This window comes from Miscanthus floridulus, chromosome 10 (genome assembly GCF_019320115.1).
Source record: "Miscanthus floridulus cultivar M001 chromosome 10, ASM1932011v1, whole genome shotgun sequence".
NCBI classification, from domain to species: Eukaryota; Viridiplantae; Streptophyta; class Magnoliopsida; order Poales; family Poaceae; genus Miscanthus; species Miscanthus floridulus.
Window position 1 is genome coordinate 42666281 of NC_089589.1, and position 6664 is coordinate 42672944.

A 6664-nucleotide genomic window follows, 5' to 3' on the forward strand; every position below is an offset into this window, starting at 1 on the left:
CTCCCCCGCGCGCCGACCCCCGGCATCCCGCGCCCGGCCCCCGATGCCCTCCCCCGCGCGCCGACCCCCGGCGTTCCGCGCCCGGCCCCCGGCGCTCGCCCCCGCACGCCGACACCCGCACCCGGTCCCCGGTGCCCGCCCCCGCGCGCCGACCCCCGGCATCCCGCGCCCGGCCCCCGGCGTCCTCCCCCGTGTGGCGACCCCCGGCGCCCGCCCCCGCACGCCGACGACCCGCGCCCGGCCCTCGGCTCAGGTTTGTTCCGTCCCTTGAACCTTCTTCTTGTCTTCAGTTCCTTGCTATATTTTTTCACTGTCATGTGAAAAAATGTGGGTATCATTGATTCTTATATAGGGCAATGCTTATCAGTCCTACGTTAGTCCTTCCAAAAGCAGCTTAAAATTCTTCCTGTGCTTAAAAGTCTTTGAAGGCTTCATCCATGCTATCTCATTTATATAGGAATATGATATATTGCAAAGTTGACCTTGATGTGCTATGCATACATTTTTGGTGCTCGGGCTCTGCTACCTTGATTACTTTGCTTCCACTGGTGCAGTTCAGTACATGTCTCTAGCACACTTATGGTATTCAATCAGTTAGTGGATTACCTAGAATTTAATCACAAACATATCCAAGGGGCTAGTGGTCTGTACTTGTATGACACATGGTCAGTTTGTTGGTTTCCAGGTCACTTCTCTGTCATGATGCATCTATAGGACTATTGGTGGGTTTTTAGTCGTATCATTGAATTGATCTCAGCTTTTGTTCCAAAAAGTAAATTGCTGCCGCATGTCCTATGTTGAAAGAGATTTCCTAATTTTTACTGTCTTTGAAGTATGCTAGTTTACTAGTTAATGGTGCTCTAGCAAGTCTGCAGTAATTTCGTGTTTTTGTTGATCACCCAAACTTGGTTTGCTTGGTTTTGTACTTGTATTTGATCCGAATCATGTTATTTATGAGCACGAGAATGGTCATACACTATAGGAAGACATGGTCTTTCCAGATTAAGTGTGTGGAAAGCTTAAAGTTGTAGTGCATTTGTTTCATGTCCCTTTTGCGTCTTCTTTTTGTTTTTTTGAAAATAGAAATAATTAGCCTATCTAACTGAGTAGTGGATGTTAGAGCTTGAAAAGAAGCCTTTTCTCCCCCTGTAGGCCTATACTGAACTACTGACGAACTAAGTATGGTTGTGAACCTGCTACTGTTAGTAAACCTCATCAGTATATTCATGTTGGGCATCAGGCCCAACATGACAAGTACTGTAGAAAGAGACCTAGAGTTTTTGGCCCGTCATGGATAGCAGGACTTCTTAGTACCACTTCACTCATAACTAGAAGAGTTACAGCAGTGAAAGCAAAAGCAACATCACAGTAAAAAAGAGCTTTCATGACAAACGTGAACACAATTAAAAACAATGGCGCGCAAGTTGCAGGATTTGCAACAAGCAATTAAGAAACCATAGAAAACTCACAGTTTTGCATAATTAAACAATCGAAACAACCCACAAGGCATGATCAGGGCAGACGCCGATGTGGTGGACATGGAGGAGCCAGCGGTGCTGCCTGCTGCTGCTGCTGACACAGCGGTGAAGCCAGGCACCACCGAGATGGAGCTCACCTCACCACCGGAGCCGACGACCGCCCGGCTGCAAAGTTTCTAGCTGGTGTTAAAAAAGGGGGCACAACAGAGCAGAAGCAAAGCAGTTAGATAGATTTTGAAATCTCAAAGCCTTGCTAACCTATTTGCATAATTATTGGTAATTTGCATAATTACTTGGCTTATCGGCTTACCGATAGTACTAGTAAGTCTATTCATGCATTGGTACTGAAAGTAACTATGCTAAGTGTCTATAATGTTGTGTCAGTACTATTAAATTTCTAAAAACTAGATAGTGGTCATTTCAGCTAAGTGTCAGTGCTCATTTCAGTTAAGTTTCAGTGCTCATTTTAGTTAATTTTCAGTGCTCATTTCAGTTCAGTTTTAGTGCTCATTTCAATTCAGTTTTAGTGCTCATTTCAGTTCAGTTTTAGTGCTCAATTCAGTTTCAATTTCAGTGCAATTTTCTGAATGTGAACTACTTGATGCTATGATCTACCTAATGTTGTGATCTACCTGGTACCTGAATGCTGCTGGCTGGCTGTAATCGGGCTTGCTGGCTACTGGCTGTTGGCTCCTACTACTACTCTACTTATTAGGCAGTATCGGGCTGAGATCGGCCACTATAAGAAATTAATTGTGTTGGTTGTAATGTGCTTGCTGGCTGCTGGCTGGTACCAGTGGCTGCTGGCTGCTGGTTGGTCTCCTACAACTCCTATTACTACTACTTGCTACTCCTACTACTACTCTACTATTATACTCTCCTCTACTCCAGTCTACTCCTCTCCTCTCCTAAGCAGCTTTTGCTACTTCTACTACTACTCTACTACTTCCCTAATACTACTGTTTACTACTTCTACTTCTGTCTTCTATCAACTACTGGCTGCTAGTTGCTGGCTGGTCTCCTACAACTCCTATTACTACTACTTGCTACTCCTACTACTACTCTACTACTATACTCTCCTCTACTCCACTCTACTCCTCTACTCTCCTAAGCAGCTTTTGCTACTTCTACTACTACTCTACTACTTCCCTAATACTACTGTTTACTACTTCTACTTCTGTCTTCTATCAACTACTGGCTGCTGGCTGCTGGCTGGTCTCCTACAACTCCTATTACTACTACTTGCTACTCCTACTACTATTCAACTACTATACTCTCCTCTACTCCACTCTACTCCTCTCCTCTCCTAAGCAGCTTTTGCTACTTCTACTACTACTCTACTACTTCCCTAATACTACTGTTTACTACTTCTACTTCTGTCTTCTATCAACTACTTGTACTTCTGTCAACTAATTCTACTACTTCCCTACTACTAATGTCTACTACTTCTGATTGTCCAATCTGCCTATTAGGTTCAGAAGATATTAAGCATATGATGTTCATGTGTGATCGAGCAAAGTTAGTATGGCAGCTGTTGCTTTTTTGGGAAGCAGCACCTGCTTTTTTTTTTTGCCAAATCTCCCCTCTCCTCTATTTTTGCCGCCTTTCCTATCCTCTATGTGTGGGAAGCAACGGCTGCTTTTTTACACCTTTTCCTCTCTATGTTTGTTAAGCAGCTGTTGCTTTTTTTTGCCAAATCTCCCCTCTCCTCTCCTCTCCTTTGTTTTACCGATGATGAAATTGTCCAAGTCCATACATTATATGGAATATGAGCTGATGATCAAGAACTTGTGAGGAACTTGGCATCATTAGCAGCCGCCCCTACATTACCTTCTCCTCTTCTCTGTTATGATGCCTTGATGCTCCAAGTTCAAGATCAGATGATGATTGACATGTTTCTGAGGCCTCTACCACTGCTACTTCTCATTTTTTATATTGTTGTTTTATAGGACTACTTTGGTTTATAGACCTTTTTGATTTCTTATACCTTCTCGCATACCTAAAGCACACTTTCTTGCATCTTTTAGAACAAAGCGCGAAATAATGTCGTGGACAACAGATAGTGCAGCTCGATGCCCCGAGCATGATGAGCAGCCAACCCTTGAGGAGCAAGCACTAGAGGACCAGCTTACTCAGGAATAGTTCAATAACGAGGTAGAAAAGGATCTAGAAGTGATGCTTACTCAGGAGGAGTGTGACGAGGAGGAAGGCCCCAAAGGAGAGGCTGCTAAAGGCGAAGAAGAAGAGGATGATGAGTCAAAAGAGGGATATGAAAGTCCTAAGGATCCATTCCCACCTGAAGCAAGAAGGAGGCCAATGGAGGAAGATTTGGACAAGGATTTTGACCCAAACGAGGAGGTAGGGAAGAAGCCTTAGCGTGTAAATTTTGCTAAAGCTTTGGCTGTGTTACCTCTGCTAACACTTTGACCTGTCCTATATACAGGTCCCTCCTGAAACTCAGAAAAGATGACATCGACGTCCGCAACATCTCGCTGGACAGGACGGAGTAGAGGAAAGGAGAGCAGAGGCAACAACCACAGAGACGGATCACGATGGCTCTGCTCAACAAACTCAAGACACAACCATGACTACCAAGCCTAAGAGGAAATAAGGGGATAGAAAAGGAAATCTATATCCAGATAAGGCTTGCTATGTGATAACGGAGGTTGGGCTAGTAGGGGAGATCCTTGAGCCAAAGGAATTAAGAGGACGATTCTGTAATGCGATCGGGGCCCTAGTAAGAGATAAATTGAACCCAACAATCCCTAACTGGAAAGAGGTACTAGAGAACATAAAGAATGCACTATGGGATAGGCATCTAAAGGTCAATTTTAGATTTTCAGAGGGTAAGCACAAATTGGTAAAAAAATGCTATCAGGATGATGGGAGAGTCATTTCGACGTTAGAGGTCGGAGCTCAACACGAAGTATATCCAAAAGGGGTTAACTCCCTTCAATGAGTTCGGCAAAATAACTCCTAGTCAATGGGAGGAGCTCGTGGCTCAGAAGACTTCAGCGGAGGCATTGGAGCTCAGTGCCCGTAACACCGAGCTGGCAAAGAGGAACAAAAACCACCATCATCTAGGCCCCGGTGGCTACTATGCCAAGGAAGAGCAATTTAGGAAGATGGATGAAGAGGCCACAGCTGCTGGGAATATCGATGTGATGAACTTGAAGGTACGCTCAAGGAACTGGATATATGCGAGGAGTATAGAACCATCCGGCCGTAATCTTAAGTTTGATAAGCCAGAGACCCAAGAGGCGGTATCAAGGATACTGAAATATGCTGAAGACAAAGAGACGGGCTCATTCAATCCTTCTAGAGAGAGGGACGAGCTTAGCCTTGGCTTGGGAAACAAGGAGCACACAGGCCGCACTAGGGGGCTAGGGAAAAGGATGACCTGGAAGCAAGGATTCGAAGAGGACAGGCACATGTACAAGAAACATGGCCGAGACTGGGAGACTAGTCTTGAGCTCCAAGTGAAGGCTCTAGTTGCGAAGGCACTGGAGGAGCAAGAAATGTCTACGGAGCTACGTATATTAGTGATGCCACCGGGAGAACTGGCATTAGTTGGAAGCCCTCCGAAAGTTCCTAGCAGCCAAGGTTCCACTGCAGCCACAACCCCAGTCGATCTCATACGAGAACCTACTAGTTGCACCTTTGTGTTTCTCAGCGGCTGGCAGAACACTGTGATGGAGGTGGCAACGGGTGTGGCACATCCTCCCGGTGGCTTACACCACAATAATAAGATACCGTCGGAATACACTAGGGTCGAGGTGCATACAGTGAAGCCCGAGTTCATGCAGTGGAGGATAGACTACGCAACTCCCGAGGGGCTGGTGTTACTCGGAGACGTTGTGGGGCAGTTCATCCTCTGGCACAATGGGACATTATATTGACTTCTTCTTCGCCGCCTCTCCCTCTCCCAAATTTGGAGCGAGTTGTTGAGGACGGGGAGATATTTTCACCGTCTCGTGACCTCCACATTCCTGAGATGCCACATTCTTCCCCACCTCCTATCGAGCATGTGCCTGATGAGATGCCACAACCTTCTCCAGCTCATACTAGGCAAGTGCATCATGAGATGCCACAGTCTTCTCAATAAGCACAACCGATACATGAACAACGAGTGTCTCTTGAAGAAGGTGATGCACAAGAAGATGAGGACGTGCCTAAATGGGAACTCTGAAAGAAGATTCCAATCAACATAAGGCTAGTTTATGTTCCGATCAAAGACGTCTCGTCGGTGTCCAAGTGGTATTCCCATGATCAGTTCAAGCCTGAAAACCAAGTTAAAAAAGTCCCATCATAGGGTTCTGAGGAGGCCGTCAGTAGCAAACTCCACCAAATTGCAAAGCAGTATCCAAATGTTGATGCCATCGAATGGTCAAAGGATTGCTCGAAAAAATATGAAAGAGGCAAGCCCTTCCTACCAAACCGGGACATCCAGCGCCTACCACTTGGAATGAGAAGGTTCCATGATTGGTACTTGCGTGTTCTCCCAACGAGCATAGATATCATACAAGCATGCTTTCCCACCGGCACATTTGGAAGCCTAGCCGGGAAAATTGTCTTTGACTTCAATGACATGCACACATGCTTTCACCTGGGAGAAATGGAGATGAATCTAATTCACACATGGTGCCTGTAAGTCCTTGTCCTCCCGATATGATATGAATGTAATCTTTGAATTATGTTGTAACTAACCCACGCCGTGATTTGTAGAATGCAAGTGCACATTGTCAAACAAATGCCAAGTGTGAAAGCCGGGTATGTAGACCCTCAAGCTATAGCCCAAACAAATTTGAATTACCCTAAACGGTGGACACTGGATGCCAAAGAGCTAGCAGCTGCAAAGACTCTTCGGGAGAAAGAGCGCATCCGTAGTGCGAAGCTAAGGGAAGAGTCCCTTAAGGTTGTGGCATACATTGCCTTGGCTTTCAAAAATCTCCAACACCACTCTACTATATGGCTACCATACAACTTCGAGTAAGCTCAACTCTATACTTAAAGCTTTGTTCGATATATTTCATTCGATGCAAAAGGGCTTATCTAGTTCTATGATTAAATCCATGCAGCAACCACTAGATTTGTATAGCCGTCGATGTCGGGAGGAGCATGGCATGGGTCTTTGATTCATTAGATAAGGACACGGTGACATACAAAGACTTCATATCGATTCTCAA